Here is a 22,886-nt window from a genome sequence, read left to right as displayed (position 1 = left end):
CACAGCACCAGCATGCTGACAGGATATGGTGTAATGGCCACACACAGAGATGTTGGATCCCGCTGAGACGCAGGACTAAGCGGCACAGGCAACTGTGCTCTCACTCATTAAAACAAAATTGCACTTCTACATCAAAAATACTGATTATCAGTATTTTTACACTTCTCTAATTTTACACATAAATATGTGCAACAGACTTGACCAGGAATGACACAAATGGAGATGCAGGATCAAGGTGACATATATCACTATGCATTCTGCTCACAAACTTTAGTTCATCATTTTTACAGCAGGAGATAAATGAGGAGAATTCCTTCTTGACAAAACAGCAGCCTTGCATTTGTTAGTTGTGCAACTACATCCCTCCTTTGCTTTTGAAGCAGCTTATAACAGATTACAACTTTGGCACATAAATCCATACATTCAGATTTTGGGAAGCTATGCCGTGGCTCAGTCGTTAGCAGTGCTGCCTCACAGTGCCAGGGATCGGATTCGATTCCAGCCTCGGGCGACTGTGTGTGGAATTTGGAATTTGCACATTCTTCTCATGTCAGTGTGGGTTTCCTCCCACACTCCAAAGATGTGCAGGTTAGGTGAATTGGCCATGCTAAATTGTACACACAGTTCAGGGATGTGTAGGTTAGGTGTATTAGTCAGTGGTAAATGTAGAGTAATAGCGTAGGGGAATGGGTCTGGGTGGAATACTCTTTGGAGGGTCAATGTGGACTTGCTGGGCCAAATGGCCTGTTTCCACACTGTAGGTATTCTATAATATAATTTTCTATGATAATATGTAATCTAACTAATAAATCCATAAGAAACTGGGAAGGTGGATGGAGATAAGAATAGAAACCTTGAACAACCTACAACTAGAGATGATCTAATCACTAAAGATCAACCCAGAAGCAGTCTCTTTCCTGGCCTTTATTAAATTGATATTTCTTTTGAGTAAACACCTCAAAATTAAACAGCAGAAACAGTAATATAATACAATCTGTCTCTAGTGACAATGGCCAAAGCTCACTGAATAAAGGAGGAATTCAGTTTGATTCATATTCAATATATAGAATTTGCTCAATACCTATGAACCAATGTTGCATTTACTTCTGTCAATTAATATGTAATGTAACAGTTGGTTCTAATGAGTGTTGGAAAGATGCAATGTAAAAAAAAACTTGATACTCTGAATAAATGCATTTTACACTTGGATAAGCCAACCAAAGAACAGTTACATTTAATTCTTCACTTGCATCATTTATCCAATCTTAGCTGGTATAAGAGAGAAGGAAGTAAAATTGGCTTGCGTCTCCTTGACTTTTTTTGGCAGGTCTCAGAATGATAGAGACCAGCAGACAGAAGAAAAGTAAACTCAAAAAATCACCAAGGTTCCAGAGAATTTGTGCTGTACAGCTTATATTTGTGTACACAGGTTTGTGCTCATCTGCAATGCCACCTGCAGTTAAACAATATGCAGGTCCCCACTGTGTAGGCTCATCTATGAATACGGCCACTTTAATCAATGGGCTGCCAGCATCTGTCGAATTATATCATGCCAGTTATCTTCAGGAGAAGGAAACATATTCAAACAATTTCAGAGGTTTCTAAGGAAAATGAGACTGGATTGTTTGGAACATTTCTGGATATAAAATGTAAACTGTGGTTTGGACAGTATTTTGAAATGTGGGAAAGTAAAGCAGTAATTCAAATTAAACTATCACATATTTAGTGAAATAATTCAATAATGATCGCTTGAACTACAATCTCAACATTTAAGAACACATCCACACGGAATTCATTGAATTTATCTTACTCACTGACTAGGGCACAACTGTAAGGATCTTTGCTCTGGATCAGATTTTCCACACAGTTTCACAATCAACCCACCATATCAATATCTTCCTCTTCATCCAGCAATTTGAACATTATGTATTATTTGAACCATCTGATGGCAGCTTGTATATTAATAGCATCCCATGACTTAATGCCAAAACATCTTTCCACATTTTGTGAAGTTCTATTCCTCAGTCAACCAGCGAACTGTTCCATCGAGCATTGACGTAATTATTGACATACATCCAGTGTTGAAGTGACAGCATCAAAAATTGAAGTTATTGCAATTTGGATGTTATTCATTTGTATGTGCGTCTTGATCTCATCAGTTACATGGTCAAGTAGACTACCAAGACACCTGGACAACGAAGATTTGTGTTTTTGACACTGCCTCTTGAATCAATTATTAGAAACAAGTGATTTTGGCAGTCTCCATGTCAGTCGATCTGCACGCTCAACATTTTTGATCCATTAAGCAGGTAACTAATTGGCTGTTTATCTGACACCTTTGCTTGATGGCACTTAGTAATGTTAGTAGACAGTAATGCACAATTCACTCCAATTTTCTAGAGATAAAGCTTCAAATCCCACTAAGATAGATGGTGAAATTAGAATGCAATTTTCAAAATCTGGAATTTAAAAAGCTAGGTTCATGGCAACCAAGTTAGCACAGTTTTTTTTTGTAAAAAACTCATCTAATTTACTAATGTTCTTCAGTGGAGGGATGCTGCCAACCTTCCTGATCTGGCCTACATATGACTTCAAATTCACAGCAGTGTTGCTGATTCTTAATTGCCCTCTGAAATGGCCTAACAAGCCACTTAGTACTAGGGCAAGCTTGGTTATACAATAAATGTCGCACTTGCCAGCAAAGTCTGCATCACAAGAATGATTGAAAAACAAACAATCTGACAACTTTTGAGGACCAATTCCAAATCCAAGGTGTTCAAGAAAGGAAGAAAAAGGAGATGTGACTGTAGCAAGTGAGATAATTGCTGTGTTAGAGAGAAAGGACGTCCTACATTGGGTCCAGATCAGAATAGGAACAAAATCGTTTACTCTTTTATTAAAAAACAAGAAGTTATTTGACAGTCTGCCATTTTCTAATCCACTTGATGATGCCTCCTGCCTCAGCCTCAAAGACCCAAATTTATTTCTGTAACATGTTAAACAATATATACTTTACATCCTCTTACAATCTTTTATATTTCTATGAGTTTAATTATTCTCCTTTTCCCTCTTTGTTAATGCTTTGGTGTATTTTCAACCTTTTGTCTTTTACGAACTGCCAGTCAATAATTTATATTCAAGTCTTTATTTGATTCAGTCAAACCTGTCCTTTATTCTACCTCTAACACTTATTCTAAACTAAAACTTTGTTTCTTCATAACTGCCATCACGCTCGTTGCCTTTTGGTCCTAGTCATCTTTGTCTTTTAATTTCTCCTACCCGTTAACCTAATCCATACCTTCCCTTTTCTCCGCCACCACACCCCCCTCATTCTGACTCTCCCTTTTTTTTTAAAAAGCATAAAACCCATCATATTTCTCTCTTCAGTTCAAAAAATAGTTCCAGTTGCACAAAGAACGGTTTTCTCTTCACTGATGCTCCCAGGCCTGAGTTATTTTGCAGCACTTTTTGATTTTTATCCCCAATTCTCATTCTTAGCAACTCTGCAAAAAAAACTTCTTTTAATTATCATCTTTAACCTCTTTAGTTAATCATGGATAGATCTGTTTTTCCAGAAATTTCAACACTCAGTAGAGTATGGACTTGTGGAGAATTATAAAATATTTGTCAATTGACCTTAACAAATCTATGCCTAATGAATGACATCAGTTTCGTAGGCAAGTTCAATTTTTCCCTTTTGAATTATGTCGCAGAACTTAATGTGAAATTCAATTATACATCTATAAGACTTTCCCAAGAGATTCCAGAGTACGAGATCACCTATTAGCCCAGCATTTTTATGCAAGATGCAGATTACCTTCTTCCCTTGTCAAATGGAAAATTAAGGAAAGACATCCTTGCATTTACATTAATTGCATCTAAATTATTTAACATGCATTATAACATTGGAAAATTCTGCATACAATGAAGTGTACTATTTTATAATGGAAAAGGCCACACTCATTTGTGTCATAGCATGATCTCACTTGATAAATACTCAACTGATCGGTGAGTTCCACTCCTGCACTTTCCCCACTAACACAGCAAACATTTTTCTTTACCACCATTTCCAATTCCCTTCCCTTATCACACAAAATCCCAGGCAATGATTACCTCCAAAAAGAATCTAACTGTCCCCTTTTGACATTGAATGGCATTAGCATCACCAAATCCCCATTATCAACATTCTAAGGGTTACTGTTGAACAGAAGTTAGACTAGCCATAAAACAAACACCGCCACTAGAAGAGCTGGCTGGGAATTCTGCAATGAATTTTCATCTCCTGACTTCAAAAGCTTAGTTACACAAACTTACAGTGCACAAGTGAGGAACATGAAGGAATATTCAACACTTGCCTAAAGAGTGCAGTTCCAATAATATCAAGAACCTCGGCATCTTCCAAAACAAAGTAAGCTACTTGACTTGCAACCCACTCACACAAGCATTCCCTCGACCACCAACAAATAGCAGCAACAACATATACCATTTACAAGATGAAGTGTGGCAACTTACCAAGGCGCTACAGAGAGCAAATTCTAAACTAACCATCTCTACTATCTAGGAGGTAGCAGCAGCATGGTTACAGCACCACCTGCAAGCTTTTTTCCAAGTCAGATACCATCCTGACATGGAAATAATTTGTTGTTCCTTCACTGTTGCTAGGGTCAAAATCCTGGATCTCAATTCCTACCAGCACTGACCATATCCCAACCACAGATGAACTGCAGCAGTTCAACATGGCAGCCTTCGCAAAAGGAATAAGCAACAAATGCTGGCCTAGCCAGCAACATTTTTTTTTCTAAAGTTACTAAATCCCTTTCCACCAACAGTCCATTTGCAATCAGAAGACAAAAATAAAGATGGGAGGAAGGGAAATGTGCTAGGGAAATTTTACAGGAAGAAGGAATAAAGAATATAAGAAAATAAAAGGACAATGGGGCAGGGGACACTGCAGAAAAAAAATTGAAGATAAACACATAGGCCAAAAAGAAAGATACAAAGAGAATGTGGGGAACAAGCACTTATTCAATCTGCATGTTTATCAAGGTCATTTGTTTCTTCTGAAGCAGTGCAATGAACCGGCCTTACAAGTTTTGCTTTTCTGGAAGTTTATATGCAATAGTGCATTCATTTCAGAATATGTTAATGCAGAAAAATTACACAGTGGTGCTTAGTTTTGTAATGCTTATGAAAATGCTAAAGTAAAGGAAACAATGTTTCTTTCCACTAATGTCTACCACAATACCAATCATTACAATTTCAGAGAATCAAACTGACAAGATTAGAGGGGAGAAAAGTGTTCAATTTTCAACAATGCCCACTTTAAGCAAGAGAAACAAGAGGCATTTAATGCCAGCTGTGGTTAAGAATGCAAAACAGGGAAATTCAAGATGGCGGCGACCCAGCAAGTCTGAGTCTGTAGTGCTCTGCCTAAGACTCGGGCAAAGTGGGGCACCTGCCTTCACCACACCTTTTAAATCATTTAAAATAGCTTTTGCCCAGCATAGTCATTTTACATCAAACTTGAACAGTTTGGTGTTGTTCTTAAAATGACAAAGGGCAAAAGTTCCCACAGTTCGCAACAGGCAGGGACCCCTCCCCCACCCCCTCCAGCAGCAGCAGAGACGTCCGCGGCCGCCATGGGGAACTTACCTGCAGAGGATAGCCTGATCTCCAGGATCAGCAAGCTCGAGGAGAAGATCGGTGCCTTCATTGAAGAATCCAGGACCAGGTGGGACCTTCTGCAGCACGACCGAGAAATTGAAAAACTCGAGGGCGGAGCAAAAGGCCGTGACCTCGGAAGTTGCTGCCGAGTCGGCCGTTTGCTGGATCCAGGCTCTCGAACAGCGAGTCCAGACCTTGGAAGAGCACATCGACGACCTCGACAATTGGGACCGTCGAAAAAAATATTCGGTTGCTGGGCCTCCCCGAACGGGAAGAGGAAGGCCAGTTCGCAGCTTTTTTTGGAGCAATTGCTCTCTCAAATATTAAAGTTGGAGTCCAGACCAGGCCAGGTGCGGGTGGAGTGGGCCCACCGCGTTGCTGTACGTAGGCCTGAGTTGGACCAGTGCCCCCGCCCAGATCTATTCTGGTTCCAGAGAGAAGCAGATGCTCCTGGAAACCTCCAGAGTCCTGGGAAAGGATCCCCAGGCCATGAAACACAAGGGTTCCAGGATAATGTTATTCCAGGATTTTTCTCCAGCTGTGGTCCGCAAGAGGAGGGCATTCGATGAGGCGAAGAAGCGTCTAAGAGACCTAAATACCCAATACTCCTTGCGTTGCCTGGCAATGCTGCGCTTCAGCCACGAAGGATCCGTATACAACTTTGAATCACCAGAGAAGACTAAAGAATTCTTGGTCTCTCTTAAATAGACTGTGAGACTTAAACCGTATGGATAATGTTTTTATTTTTTAATGCCTTAAACATCAAGGCATAGACAGAGAACACAGGGGGCCAACACCTTCAACATACTGTCGAGCTATCACCATTGTTAACAGCTAACCCGAGAATGCAACTTTTTAAAAAAAAGGTTTTGTGATTTACACATGAAAGAAGCGAAACTATCACTGTATTCTAACAGATGAAAGGCTTAACAGACAATCAATATTTCAGTTACATCACACTGTAAATTTTTGCTATAAATTCTGTTAGGATTGAGCCCTCCACTATCACCTGATGAAGGAGTGTCGCTCCGAAAGCTAGTGTGCTTCCAATTAAACCTGTTGGACTATAACCTGGTGTTGTGATTTTTAACTAATATATGGAAAGGAGTATGGGATTCTGAATCTTTATTGCCCCCCGGCACACCCCTTCAAATTTGTAACAGAAGCATTCTCCAAGTTGATGGCTTTTGGGGCCCGCCATATAATTATAGGAGGAGATTTTAATTGTATTACAGACTCAGATAGGATACCCAAGAGTACTATGGGTATATCTCTTAGATCTAGACAATTGGCAGATCTGAATAAGGAGCTAGGGCAAGATGATGTGTGGAGGTGCCTTCACCCCCAGGGCAGAGACTTTACTTTCTACTCTAACCCACACAAGTGTCATACTAGAATTGATATGTTTTTGGCTCCCTTGACCCTTTTGAATTCTATATTGTCCTGCAAAATAGGTAATATACCAGTCTCTGATCATGCCGCAGTATATATGGAAGTTAAGACTAGGGACAATGGGACAGGCCCCTGACAGGCGTATGGATTCTTTCTTAATGAAGGATAGTAAATTTATAAAATATTTTTCTCAAGAATTCAAAACCTTTTCGGAAATTAATTCAGGTACGGCCAGTAACCTGTTGATGATGCGGGAGACCATTTAAGGCTTATGTGCAAGGTTTGATCATCTGATATTTGTGACCCAGAAAAGACAAAAAACAGCGCCTGCTTGAGGCTCGCTTGAAGGGAGCTGAGACAGTGTATGTTGATAGGCCCTCTATTACGAAGCTACAGAGGATCACAGCCCTTCGGACAGCCTCGAATACTGCACTTACCCAAACGGCAACGAGGGAAATATTATTTGCAAAACAAAGACTATATGAATATGGCGATAAGATATGGCATATCTTGCTAGGAAAAAAAAAGGCTCCTCAAGCTGTCACGTCCATTAGGGAAAGTGCTGGTACTCTGACTTGTGATCGTAAATGGATCAATACAGCCTTTAGAAAGTTCTATTTTGAACTGTATAAATCGCAGGACTGTGAGGATAGAACTAAGAAGATGGAGTCCTTCTTTAAAAACTTGGCTTTCCAGATTTAACCTTGGAGCAGGTATTGATGCTGAATGCTCCCTGACAACCCAGGAAGTACTCGACGCAATTAGACAACTTCAGAGTGGCAAAGCACCTGGACCAGATGGATTCCAGGTTGAATTTTATAAAGAATTTATAGGAGAAGTGGCTGGTCCACTTATAGATATGTATAATTACTCAGATAGTCAGGGCTGCCTCCCGCCTTCGTTGAGAGAAGCAAATATTTCTCTCATTCTTAAAAAAAGGTAAGGCCCCAGAAAATTGCTCATCATATAGACTAATATCCTTGCTAAATGTGGATTTTAATATCCTTTCCAAAATGTTAGCATTAAGATTGGAGGGGGTCTTACCGTATATCATAAAAGAGGACCAGACTGGGTTTATCAAAGGCCGTGGATCAACTAACAATATTAGAAGGGTCTTAAAAATGATACAAGCCTGTCAACAGGAAAGAATACCAAGGCTAGTTGTCTCCTTGGATGCAGAGAAGGCATTTGATCGGGTAGAACGGTCATATCTTTTTTACACACTGGAAAGGTTCGGTGTTGGAGAGGTATTTTCTAAATGGGTCTCAATATTATACAATGACCCAAAAGCAGCCGTGACTACCAATGGTTTAGGTTCGGATAGCTTCAGTGTTGGTAGGGGCTGTCGTCAGGGATGTCCTCTCTCACCGTTATTATTCACGCTATAATTGAACCGACTCTAACATAGCGGCTCCAAAGGTTGGTTCAGGTATACATAAAATCACTCTCTACGCAGATGATGTCCTCCTTTTCTTAAATAATCCCTTGATATTCATGCCCCGCTTAATTCAAGTAATCAATCTATTTAGTACATTCTCAGGCTATAAAATCAATTTTATGAAATCGGAGGCCATGCCGTTGGGTGGTCTCGTCAGTATATCCAAATTATTGGACGGATCTTGCTTTCCCTTTCGGTGGTCATTGGAGGGTTTTCTATACTTAGGTATTTTTATCACCTCAGTATTTGGTCAGCTGTTTAAAGCCAATTTTGTGCACCTACGAGAGAAAATAAGGCAGGACCTTCAACGCTGGGGAGAACTCCCAATATGGAGGAGAAAGTGAGGTCTGCAGATGCTGGAGATCAGAGATGGAAATGTGTTGCTGGAAAAGCGCAGCAGGTCAGGCAGCATCTAGGGAACAGGAGAATCGACGTTTCGGGCATTAGCCTGAAGAAGGGCTAATGCCCGAAACGTCGATTCTCCTGTTCCCTAGATGCAGCCTGACCTGCTGCGCTTTTCCAGCAACACATTTCCAGAACTCCCAATATCCCAGTTAGGCAGAGTAGCTCTAGTTAAAATGAATATTCTGCCTCAACTCCTATGAGAATGCTTCCTCTGGTGTTGCGTAAGCTACACGGCTGGCTTGGTTCCTTTATTTGGAATCATAGATGGCCCCTCATCAAATTAGAAAAGCTGCAGCTTCCACAAGCAAGGGGAGGACTGAATTTTCCAGACTTTAGGAGGTATCAATTGAGCTCTTTATTCAGTTATGTAGCTGATTGGGTCTCTTGTGACCCACAATCAATTTGGTTAGACATTAAGACCTCCCAAGCAAAGAGTCCCCTCATCAATCTTTTATTTTTAGATAAGACGAGAGCTATTATAGAATATTGCAAAAACTCTATTGTATTAAATATAATTAAAGCCTGGAGGATAATGCGACAAGATGAGGGTAACCTACAAAAATCCTCTCCTTATACTCCTTTAGTGGGAGCATCGGGTTTTCAGTCAGGGCTGACAGACGCTACATTTAAAACCTGGAGATCCAGAGGTATCTCTTGCTTCGGGGACCTGTTCGATGGGGAGGTCATGATGTCTTTTGAGCAGGTGCACCAGAAGTTTGGACTGCCTAATGGAAACCTTTTTCAGTATTTCCAAATACAAGATTATATACAGAAAAAGACCACATTATTGGACAGTCCCTACAAATCGGATAGGGAAGAAGAGTGCTATGGCCAATTGGTCCACCCTCGGTCAGTACTCTTCATCACTCTTATATAACGAGGTATCAAAAGACATGGAACGACTGTTTAAAACATGGAACCAGGAATTGGGGTTAGAAATCCCTTTAGAGATGTGGGAGGACATCTGGGAAAATGCCAGAAAGATCTCTATTTGTAATAAAACTCAAGCTATTCAATTAAAGATACTCCATAGGGCTCATATAGCACCTGAACGACTTGCAACATTTAGGGTAGGAAAATCCCCTATGTGTCCTAAATGCAAAATAGAAGTGGGCACTCTCACGCACTGTTTATGGACATGTCACAAGATCCGTAGATAATGGGACAGAGTAGCAAATGCTCTGACAGAAATCTTGGGAACGGACATTAGATTGGATCCGGTGTCTCTTCTTCTGGGCTTTTCAAATTTGCCCTCCTTGGATGTGCACAGGAGGAAACTATTTTCCATTGTCTCTTTTTGTGCAAGGAAAAATATCTTCGTGAATTGGGTAGCTGAAGGTCCTCCAGGACTTTTGAATTGGCACAGCTTAATCATGGAATATACCCCTCTTGACTTCCTCACAAATATGGTGCACCAAAAAAATTAATTATTCTAAAAAAATGGCAGCCCTTTCTGAACTATATCGACACAGATATTTTGGCCATACTGTCAAGGGCTTTTGTCTGGCTGTGGTAGTGGTTCTTTGGTCTGGGGGCCCCCCGGGAGGAGGAATTCCGTATAAATACAGGTTTTATTATGACTTGATGTTAATCCATTTTGATTATGTACTTAATTATTTAATTATCCTGTTATTTTTCGCTAGTAATGCATGATATCCTATTTTATGTTTTGGTTGTTTGTAGAATAGATTAGTAGTTAGTTGGATTTTCTCCCCCTTTTTGTGTTTTGGGTATTATTTATTTATTTTAATATATATTTAATTGTATATTAGTGTCTATTCTTGTTTGTATTACTTTGTAATTTTGTAAAAAATGTTTAAAAATTTCTTTTTCCATAAAAATACCTATATATAAAAAAAAACACAAAACAGAGTCAGAAGCAGGTTATTCTGCGTCTCTAACTGACTTTATCACTAGATAGCATAATTGCTGATTGGATTGTGACCTTAACTTCATTTCCCAGTCTGCCCTGCCATAACTGTCGACCCTCTTGTTGATCAAAGTTTGACTGACTCAGCCCTGAACACATTCAATGACCCAGGTGCCACTCCTCACTGGCAAACGGAACTCTAAATTCCAGTAAAGTTGTCATAATCATGGGCGGCACGGTGGCTTAGTGGTTAGCACTGCTGCCTCACAGCACTAGGGTCTCAGGTTAGATTCCAGCCTCAGGCGACTGTCTGTTTGGAGTATGCACATTCTCCCTGTGTCTGCGTGGGTTTCCTCTGGGTGCTCCAGTTTCCTCCCATAATCCAAAGATGTGCAAGTTAGGTGAATTGGCCATGCTAAATTGCCCATAGTGTGAGGTGCATTGGTCGGAGGAAGGTGGGCCTGGGCGGGTTGCTCTTTGGAGAGTCGGTGTGGACTTGTTGGGCCGAAGGGCCTGTTTCCACACTGTAGGGAATCTAATCTAAATTCCAGGGGACCATTGGGCTGTTCTCTCATTACAGAGTAACAGATGGTGGTTGCTTAACCGGAGGGTCACTACACTTCAAGAGAGCTAAGAAGCAGAGACGTTCGTAGCAATCTTAGCCAGTGTGGGAATTGAACCCATACTGTTGGCATAATTCAGTATTACAAAATAGCTGTCCAGCCAACTGAGCTACCAAACACCAATGACCCTCAGAGAAAAAAAAAATTCCTCATTCCCACCTTAGATCGGAAATTCCATATTTAAAAACTATAAACCGACTCTACGACTTATTCATTCTCCCATGAAGGAAAACATCCCTTCAGCATCCAGCCTGTCAAACACACACAGAATCTTCTATGTTTTACTCTCATTCTTCTAAATTTCAAATCAGTTATAGCCTATCCTGCTGGATCTTCCTTTAAAAGACATTCATTCTTCACCTTAGGAAACCATAAATTCAATGAACCACCACCAATCTATGTACATACTTCTTAAATAAGGAATCAACAGGCAGGAAGCTGGAAGAACACAGCAAGTCAGGCAGCATCAGGAGAAGTCAACGTTTCAGGTGCAACTGTTTTTCAGAACTGAGGGTGGTTGTGAGGGGGAGCTGCAGATAAAGGGGATGGCAGCAGCAGGGTGATTAAGTGGAGATAGGTGAAGACAAGCAGAGGGCACGACCTAGCTTGTCAATGAGAGGAATGAATCTGGTAGGTGGCTGGGAGGAGTGGAAGGGAGTCGGGGATGGGAAGGGAGGTTATTTGAAATTGGAGAACTCAATGTTGAGTGCTCCAGGCTGTAGGCTGCCCAGACAGAAGATGAGGTGTTATTCCTCCAATTTGTGGTTCAGTTCGTTGTGGCAATGGAGGAGGCCAAGGATGGTCATGTCAGAAAGGGAGTGGAAGAGGAATTAAAATGGACAGTGACTGGGAGGTCCGGTCATCCTAAATTAATCTAGTCCCATTTGTCAGCACTTGACCCATAACCCTCTAAATCCTTCCTATTCATATACCCATCCAAATGCTTTTTAAATGTTCTAATTGTACCAGCCTCTACCATTTTCTCTGGCAGCTCATTCCATACATATACCATCCTCTGCGTGAAAGAGTTGCACGTTAGGACCCTTTTAAATCTTTCCCCTCTCACCCTATAACCCTATGCTTTTTGTTCTGGACTCTTCCAACCCAGAATAAAGACTTTGTTTATTTACCCTATCCACGCCCCTCATGATTTTATGAACCTCTATAAGGTCACCCCCCACCCTCCAATGCTTCAGGGAAAACAACCTCAGCCTATTAAGCCTCTCCCTATAGCTCAAACCTTCCAAGCTGGCAACATCCTTGTAAATATTTTCTGAATCCTTTCAAGTTTCACAATATCCATCTTATAGGAAGGATGCCAGAATTGCACACAATATCCCAACAGTGGCCTGACCAATGTCCTGTACAGCTTCAACATGACCTCCCAACTCCTATACTTAAAAGCTCAGACCAATGAAGGAAAGCATACTAAACACCTTCTTCAATATCCTATCTCCCTGTGACTCCACTTTCAAGGAACTATAAACCTGCACTCCAAGGTCTCTTTGTTCAGCAACACTAGTACCTTACCAATAAATGCATAAGTCCTGTCTGGATTTACCATTCCAAAATGCAGCACTTCATATTTATCTAAATTAAACTCCATATGTGCCACATCTCGGCCCATTGGCCCATCTTATCAAGATCCTATTGTACTCTGAGGTAACGTCCTTCACTGTCCCCTACACCTCCAATTTTGGTGTCATCTGCAAACTTACTAACTATATCTCCCATGTTCACATCCAAATCATTTATATAAAACAACAAAAAGCAGTAGACCCAGCACCGATCCTTGTGGCACACCACTGGTCACAGGCCTCCAGTCTGAAAAACAGTTCTGTATCCAAATGGCTAGTTCTCTCTATATTCTATGTGACCTGACCTTGCTAACCAGTCTACCATGAGGAACCTTACTGAAGTCCACTAAGATCACGTCGACTGCTCTGCCCTCAATCTTCGTTACTTCTTCAAATAAAAAACTCAATCAAGTTTGTGAGACATGATTTCCCCTGCACAAAGCCATATTGACTATCCCTAATCAGTCCTTCTCTGTCTAAATACATGTAAATCCTGGTCCTCAAGATTCTCTCCAACAACTTGCATGAGTAAGAAGAACTGGTGAGCCTGACATTAGTGGTGGGCAGTTCCTTTTGTTCAACACAATTTTAGATAATATAATAATAAATTAATTTTAAATAATAATCTGGTTTTCTATTCTTCTGGCAAGGTGAATTAGTTCATTTTTCACACAATTTACCCCCTCTTCCAATGGTTTCCCTCATTCAACCATTATGTCCCTTTGCAAACTTGGATCCTCTTCAGAACTTACTTATCTATATAACAACCCAAATCTGGCTACAATACACTTACATCCTTCATGCAAGTCATAGTACTGATCATAAATAGAGAATCCCTGTGGCACTCCATTAGTTACAGATTGCCATCTTGAAAAGAGATCGCAATTATCATGATTGATTCCTATTAACTAGTCCTCTATCAGTACAATATAAAAGGTTCCGAGCACCATGAACTCTTGGAATGCGTAGAAAGTTTTTATATGGTATTTTATCACCCTCCCTCCTTGAGCAACAATGATACATTTGCACTTTCACAACCACCGGGACATTCCTGACTCTTTGGAATTTTGGAAGATTATAATCAACCCATCTACCATCCCTCTTGTCACTTTTTTAAAGATTCAAAGGCTGAAGGCCACCTGGTCCAATTGACTTGTCTGCCTTTAGTCTCATTTTTCTCTCAAGTAATTCTGATTGTATGAAGTTGCCTCTTGATTTTCTACTCTTTAGATATTTTTGGACAAGGACAGGAGATAGTAGCAAGGTACCAGGTAGAGTCAATGTTAATCTGTACTCATCTCATTCTTTTATGACAGAGCTACCCACCCCCTTTCGTTTGCTCTTGTATTTCAAAAATGTCAAATTGAATTGGTCAGCCTGTAATCAAATCTTTATAATAGCCATCATATCATACTATTTATTTCTGTCATGAATTCTATCAAGTCATTGTTACAAATGCTACGGCATTCAGATGTGATGCACTGTTATGTTTGTCCCTCTGGCACACACTAGTTACAAATGTCTATACCATTCCTCCACACTATTATCTTGTCCCAAACCTCAGTTTAAAGTTCGCTTTACAACCCTAGTTATACAATTTATCAGGACATCAGGCTTCTCACAACTCAACTGAAGACCATGCCAGACAGGCAGTTTCCCTTTTCCTCAGTACAGGAACTTTTACCCCGTAAACCTAAATGCACTCCTTCTGGATCAGCCTTGGAGATAATCATTCAACTTTTATTGCCCTATTTCAATTCAGTCTTGACTCACGTAATAATTCAAAGATTATTACTACCTTTGTACTTCTGCTTCTTTTGTGAAATTACAAAGTTTTATCCAATGTGGCATGTATGCGTGTGAGCGATAGATAGACAGGTTGTGTGCAGGAGCGAGAACGAGAAAGAGAAAGGAAGTGTGCGCGTGTGTTTTCAGTATATTAGAATTCTACTGTCAGGTTTTACTCATAAGGTTAAACTCGCTGAACAGAAACACTAAGAGACATGTTAGATAAAAGAGTTTACAAAATGGTCCCACTTATGTATCACTTCAACATTAGACAACAGTAATCATTTGTGCAAAAGTAAATCTGAAAACAACAGATAAAATGCCAGAAAAACTGAGGTTAGAAGTATGAGGAATGATAATCAGTCAGTAATGTGAAACATTAACATCTCTCTCTCTACAGGCATTTTCTAAACCACTGAATATTTCTACTTTTCTGATTTTAAAGTATATGACACCGGGTTATAGCCCAACAGATATATTTGAAACAAGCTTTCAGAGTCACACTTCTTCAGGTTGCTAGTGAGAGAGAATACATCCAACACAGAATTTGTAAGTAAAAGATCAAAGGGATCTTAAAATAGATACAAATGTATTAAACAAACTTAGATGGTTGTTAAGTCTTTAATCAGTTAGAATGGAGATGCAGGTGTTTTTTGATTAATATGTAAATCCCAGAATTTCTTTCAAGTCACTGGCCTAACATAACTTAAGGTTTTATCCGTATAGAAGAGGTGACATCTTATGTCAGGCAATGCATTTTAGATGTGAGGCCTTGGTCAGAGTCCATCTGCGTCTTAACCTGGAGTCAGACTGATTTTATTTCCAAAGCAGGAATTTATAAAATCCCACACGAACAGTCTTCAGACTGTATGCTTTTTGAACAAAATAGAGTGTATCTACAAATACAAGTTCACCCCATAGATTTATATGCATGTATGCGTGTGAGCGATAGATAGACAGGTTGTGTGCAGGAGCGAGAACGAGAAAGAGAAAGGAAGTGTGCGTGTGTGTGTTCATGCGCATGAGAGATTGAGAGTGACTGTGAGGGAGTATAAATCTGTGAGCAAGTGTACATGTGAGTGTGTGCGAGAGTGAGAGAGTGTGCACGTGCTTGAGAGTGTGTACGCATGTGTGAGAAAGAGTGCATATGAGAGAGGGTCTGCCTGAATGTGTGTTTATGTTACAGAGTGCGTACATATCTATGTGTGTGTTAAGAGTGTACAGTGTGGTGGGGTCACCACAAGATCCCGGTTGAGGCCATCCTCATGGGTACCGAACTTGGCTATCAACCTCTGCTCAGTGATTCTGCATTGTTGTGTATCCCGAAGTCCTTGAAGGTCATTCACACAAAGATCCGAGACTGAATATTCTTGACTGCTGAGTGTTCCCCCACAGGGAGGGGGCATTCCATCTGGTGATTGTAGCATTTTGCCCACTCATCTACTGTTGTAGTATCTTCATGGTCTCACCAACACACCATGCCTCGAGGCATCTTTGCCTACAGTGTAGGAGATAAACAACATTGGCAGAGTCACATGAATATCTGCCGTGCACATGGTGGGTGGTTTTCCCACATATAACTGTAGTATCCATGTCGATACTCTGACATGTCTTGCAGTGGTTGTCCTGAAGGCTGGGTAGCTTGCTGTGAACAATGGGTGATTTAAAGGTTTGCCGGTTGTTTGAAGGTGAGAAGTGGAGGCGTAGGGAAGATCTTGATGAGATGCACATTCTCAATGTGCTGCAGGCTGCGAAGGGCATCGCAGTTTCACTGCTCCTGGGAAGTATTGGACAATGAAAAGTATCATATTGGGCATATTAAGTCTGTCTTGTGAGGAGGTAATTACAGTTTTTCACTGATGCACATTAGACCTGTCCATAAGAGGGCCTCCTTCAACGCCTTCAGGTGTCCATCATGGGCTTGTCCATTGGGGATGGCTTTATTCATCTGTTTAGGGTGGAAGCTGGAGAAGTGCAGCATAGGCTTGCAGTAGAGTGAGGTGCTGAGGTGTCTGTCCTTGATCGAGATGAGTGTGTCCAAGAATCAGACTGACTGGCTAGTGCATGGTAAGTCTGATGGTGGGATGAAACTTGTTATTTCAGTGATTTCTGGTCATGAGGCCCAACGGAGAAAATGGTGTCAATATATCTGGTGTATAGCATTGTTCAGAGGCCCTGTGCAGCAAAGAAGTCTTGTTCGAACTTCTGCATGAAAATGTTGGCTCATTGGGGTGCAAATTTGGTCCCCAGAGCTGGTCCGTGTGTCTGGATGAAGAGTTGGTTCACTGGAATCTTAGAATCCCTACAGTGTGGAAACATACCACTTGGCCCAACAACTCCACACTGAGCCGCTGAAAAGTAACCCACCCAGACCCATTCCCCTACCCTACTACTGTACATTTCCTCTGACTACAGAGGAACCTTGATTATTTGAATATCAATTATCCGAACATCTGATTATCCGAAGGAGATCGCGAGGTTTCGATAGAAACATTATGTCAAAGAGCTGTTTTCAACCTTGATCGCGTCTTTTGTTTATAGGTACAATGACTGAAAATGAACTCAGCTCACTGAAACGCTGCCGAGAACAGTCCAGGCACTGTCTGCAAATGACTGACCTCCCCTTCGCCCTCTCTCTTTCCCCACACTTTCCCTGGAGTTCTACACAGGGGTGTACCCTGATTCCCCAGATAATCTCTCCAACATGGTCCTATAAAAGGACAGTTGAAGTAAAAACTGGTGTGTGTGTGTGCTCTATTTGGAGACTTACCCACAAAGGGAGCAGCAGTCTTATTGTCGGATTACAGTCTGGCTGCCCCGGGAGGGGGAAGAGGAGCCCAGACAGGGGTTGGACGGTGGACGGTGGGTGGGGGTGGACAGGGGTGGGGTTGTGGGTTGGAGACGGGGTTTGGGGGCGGGCAGGGGTTGGGGGCTTACACACAGTGTGCTGCTGCCTAGTCTCCTGAATGGGGAGCAGACTTTACAGAAAACTCTGAGCCCCAGAAGAAATGAATTAACTGAATAATCAATTATCCGAGCATAATAGTACCGCCCATCTCGTTCGGATAATCGAGGTTCCTCTGTAACGCACTTAACCTACACATCCATGATTACTATGGGCAATTTTGCTTGGCCAATTCACTGAACCTGCACATCGTTGTGACTACGGGAGGGAACCGGAGCACCACGATGAAACCCATACAGACATGGGAGAATGTGCAAACTCTACACAGATAGTCTTCAGAGGCTGGAACCTAACCCTGGCGCTGTGAAGCAGCAGTGCTAACCACTAGACCAATGTGCCACACACTGGTTATTGAAGGGGAAAATGTTGTGGTTGAAGATGAAGCAAATGAGTTGTCGGATAGTACCTGGAGATTGGTAGTTGTTGGTGTTGAGTACTGAGGCTATTGAAGTGATGCAGTTGTCAAGGGGAATGCTGGTGTAGACTGCTGAAATGTCCATTGTGACAAGGAATGTTTCTTGGTTGGACTGGTCTGAGTGTGCTGTGATTCTGAAAGAAATCTGTCATGTTGCTACAGAAGCTGGGGTTTCCTGTACAATGGATTTCAAGATGCCCTTTACGTAGCCAGAGAGGTTCTCACACAGAGTCCCATTGCCTGATACGATAAAACGTCCAGGTACGTTGGCTTTGTTTATCTTCAGAAGGCAGTTGAAGTTTCCTATATGAGAAGCTTGCAGGATGAAAGTGTATTCTGGGATTTACATATCAATCAATCAAAACCTGCATCTCCATTCTAACTGAAGGCTTTAGTAGCTGATGAAGGAGCAGCGCTCAGAAAGCTAGTGCTTCCAAATAAACCTGTTGGACTATAACCTGGTGTTGTGTGATTTTTAACTTTGTCCACCCTCTTCCAACACCGGTACTTTCTCATCATAATTTTGAAGTAGTTAGACCACTGTGGTCAAGGCTGACCAAGTTTGGAGGAAGAGCAGGTCAATTAAGTTAAATATCAAACTCCAACAAGGATAGCGCAACATCTTTGATTTTCTATATTACAAAGAGGGTTACTGAATAAAATTGAAAATAGGTGAGATATACAAGTATTTGCATACACAAGTATAATGGTAAATAAGTAGCCAAAACAGACTGGTGACTTCTAAACCTGACAATAAACAGCACACTCCAAATCTGTAACAAGTACAATACAGTATTATGTTAAGCCTATGAAGAGTTGAATCTTTTAACGAATTAGACCCATTTTAAATATGCAAAGACAAATTTTCTCATGGCTGGCCCATTTTTTTTGCAACAGTTAAAAGATTAAACACATTAATTTAGACTTGAGTTGCTCATGCTCCCTCAGCAGAATCTCTTTCCTAGTGTGATGTTATGTCATCAGCACCCATACTCAATTGTAGCACATTTGTCTAAGGTTGTGGATTCAGAGACTTGAGCATAAATATTTACGTGACACCCCATCATGTGACACGTGATGATACAGCTGCTGGCTTTCAGATGCAACATTAAACGGGGGCCATTCTGCCCTCTCAAATGGGCATAAAACATCCCTTGAAGAAAGCTGGAGGAGTTACCAATATTTATCCCTCAGTCAACAAACTATTTAGTCATTATCACACTTTTGGAAGCTTGCCATGCTGCAGCTCCTACTGTGCAAAAGTGATTACATTATGAATGTGCTTTATTGGCTATGAGGGGCAACATATATTTACGAACATAAATCACTGAACTGTGTAACCACTGACTAAATGGTAAGAAGCAATTTAGTTCATTAATTAAGACTAGCTGAACAAAAATTGTATCCTATATTCAAGCATCTTTTCCTCATGTCACATGGGTATCAAACATATAAATAAGTTTTGCATCAACACTGAAGTAGCTTCCCGTCCAGTTGTCATTCTGGAGGCAACTAATTTTAGCACACACTTGTTGCTGCCACTGACCATTTAATCCAAGTAATAGTTCATAAAGCTGTTCCAGGTGTTCTTGGTCAATCTGAGCAATTACCACACAAGCATTCCCCACACAGACCACATACGCAATACTTCTGAAACTCCACACAATATTTTTTGGCCACCAGAACTGAAAATTTCTCAATTTTCCCTGGAATGGAACTTGAGCTCATTTCTGTAGTTTCTGACTTGAGAAGTGAGCTACTAGGAAGGTTTGACGTTATTAAAGGTTATCCAAAACTGTCGCAGCTGTTCTAATTATGCCACCTTCTATCAGGACGGCATCAGAAACACCCACCTTCTTGCTCAACCTAGAATTCCCTGCTATCATGCTTGACAGGGCCCTTAGCTGCATCCAACCGACTTTTGCCTCACCGCTTCTCTTCCCTCTGTCAAGTCTGCGCATTCTGACAAGGTCATGTTGTCCTTGATTTCTTTCCAGAGAGGTTGTAAGTGACCCAGACTCTGAAAAGTCTTAGAGTTTGGATAGATTTTAGGGTCCATTTGTTGACAACTAACAGATACTGCCTCAGGCAGAAGGCTCTCAAGTTTAGAAAGAAACGTGTATAATGAAAGGGGAGTGGCCAGTCCTAGAAGCTGAGTTTTTGATTCAGTTCAGCAGCAGAGTGTGTGTGAACAGCTGCTGGAGGCAAGTCCAGCCTGGTACTCGGCCTCCTTCTAACTTCAAGCCTGTAAGCCCTCGCTTGATTTTATCTTTTGTGCCAAGGGTGTTTATGGGGATGGTTGCACGTATTTTGGAACAGCATCATTAAGTCACGATAGACTGTTGGGTATTTAGTTGGATAGGTTATTTGGTACTCTGCTTTCTGTTCTTTGTGTTCCAGTCAGTAATCTTGTAAATAAATTCTGTTTTGGCTTAAAACTAAGTAGTCAGACGACCTAATTTTCTCCTGGAACATCCACAGTACACTTGCTTAAATGAAATAGCAAAGTTAGGGTTTGGGTTGCCTTTTGAAATGCTTTGAGGGATCTGGGCTGGTCCATAACACCTCCCACAATGACAATAGGCCCTCTGGTCCTCACTTTCCACCCCATCGGTTTCTGTATCCAAATTATCATAAGCCATTATTTCTGTTGTCTACAGTGGCATGTCATCATCAGACACATTTTTCCCTAACCTTCCCTTGTCAGCGTTCTGCAGGGACCATTCTTTCCAGAATATCATGGTCTACTCCTTCTCTACTCCTAGTACTTCCCCACACACACTTCCGCACAATTGCAGAAGGTACAGATCTTACCAGTTTATTTTTAGAAAAATATTCATTCATAGGATGAGGGCATCGCTGTCTAAGCCAGCATTTATTGCCCATCCCTAATTGCCCAGAGGGCAGTTAAGAGTCAACCACATTGCTGTGGGTCTGGAGTCATATGTAGGCCAGTTTCTTTCCCTAAAGGACATAAGTGAAACAGATGTTTTTCTAACAATCGACAATGGATTCATGGTCATCATTAGACCCTTAATTCCAGATGTTTTATTGAATTCAAGTTCTACCACCTGCCATGGCTGGATTCGAACCCGGGTCCCCAGAACATTATCTGGGTCTCTGGTTTAACAGTCCAGCAATAATACTGGGACATTTCCTCCCTCCTAAGGTCCAAGCATACCTTCCAGGTGAAGCAATCATTTACCTACATGCCACACAATCTGGTCTACTGTATTCGCTGCTCACAATGTGGTCTCCTCTACACTGGAGGGAGGAGACATCAACAGAATGACCATTTTGCTGAATGTTCCATTCGTAATTCTGACCTCAACTTCAATTGCTTGCCACTTGAACAGACCATTATGTCACCATGTCAACATTTCTGTCACAGCGAAGTTCAAGCCATGGTGGATGAACAAAACCTCAGTCTGCTTGGGGACCCTACAGCCTTCAGGACTCAACATTGAGTTTCACCATTTCAGTCAGAATACATTTTTCCCATGTATATCAACCACCCCTATATCTCAAGATCAGTCATAAAATGAGTTGTGCTCAACACAGCAAACTAATTTTCATCTACTCAGTCTCTGTTATCACCCATCTAGCTTCTCTTCTATCCCGACTTTCTTTCAACAATTGTCTTGATTACCCATCTTTTTCTCTCTCCCTGGGTTGCCTCTCCATCTACCTGCTCACTCCTCTCACCCCGTTCCCCTGTCAACAGCTCTTTTACCTGGTTGCTATCAGTGCTCAAGAGGGATACTTGACTCTAAATTAAAGGTGTTTTATCTGCGTAGATGTTGTCAGACTTGCTGGGTTTCTCCAACATTTTGTTTTTGGTTGCTTCATATCTCTAGCGAACGTAGAGTCGCAGATAAATAGGATAGTGATGAAGGCATTTGGTATGCTTTCATTTATTGGTCAGAGTATTGAGTACAGGAGTGGGAGGTCATTTTGCGGCTGTACAGGACATTGGTTAGAACCCTTTTGGAATACTGCATGCATTTCTGGTCTCCTATCAGAAAGATGTTGTGAAACTTGTAAGGGTTCAGAAAAGAATTACAAGGATGTTGCCAGGTTTGGAGGATTGGAGCTATAGGGAGAGGCTGAATACATTGGGGCTGTTTTCCCTGGAGCATCGGAGGCTGAGGAGTGACTGTATAGAGGTTTATAAAATCATGAGGGGCAAGGATAGGGTAAATAGACAAAGTCTTTTTCCCTGGGGTAGGGGAGTGCAGGATTTAGGGTGAGAGGGGCAAGATATAAAAGAGACCTAAGGGGCAACATTTTCACGCAGAGGGTGGGGCGTGTGTGGAATGGGCTACCAGAGGAAGTGGTGGAGGCTAGTACAATTGCAACATTTAAGAGGCATCTGGATAGGTGTATGAATAGGAAGGATTTGCAGAGATATGGACTGGGTGCTAGCAGGTGGGACTAGATTGGGTTGGGATATCTGGTCGACATAGACGTGTTGGACTGAAGGGTCCATTTCTGTGCTGTACATCCCAATGACTCTAGCATTCACAGACCTTTGTTTTCAGGAAAATTGAGTATCTTCTCAATGTTGAGAAATTAGGAATTGTGTAGAGGCACAGATATTTAGGGCCGAGAGTGTGATGCTAGAAAAGCACAGCAGGTCGGGTAGTATCTGAGGAGCAGGAGAATCGACGTTTCTGGCAAGAGTCCTTCATCAGAAATGAGGCTTGTGAGCCAAGGGGGTGGAGAGATAAATGGGAGGGGTGTTCTTGG

At 41.5% G+C, this 22,886-nt stretch overlaps 1 protein-coding gene across 6 annotated transcripts in view; it reads right to left on the bottom strand.

Annotated features, from left to right (window-relative positions):
• The window catches only part of pcnt (pericentrin), a 312,968-nt gene that overhangs the window by 267,720 nt on the left and 22,362 nt on the right, over window positions 1-22,886 (bottom strand). The gene's annotated exons all lie outside the window — the stretch shown is intronic.

The sequence above is a fragment of the Chiloscyllium plagiosum genome, chromosome 7, assembly GCF_004010195.1.
Source record: "Chiloscyllium plagiosum isolate BGI_BamShark_2017 chromosome 7, ASM401019v2, whole genome shotgun sequence".
Lineage (NCBI taxonomy): Eukaryota > Metazoa > Chordata > Chondrichthyes > Orectolobiformes > Hemiscylliidae > Chiloscyllium > Chiloscyllium plagiosum.
This window is presented reverse-complemented; position numbering and strand designations above follow the sequence as displayed.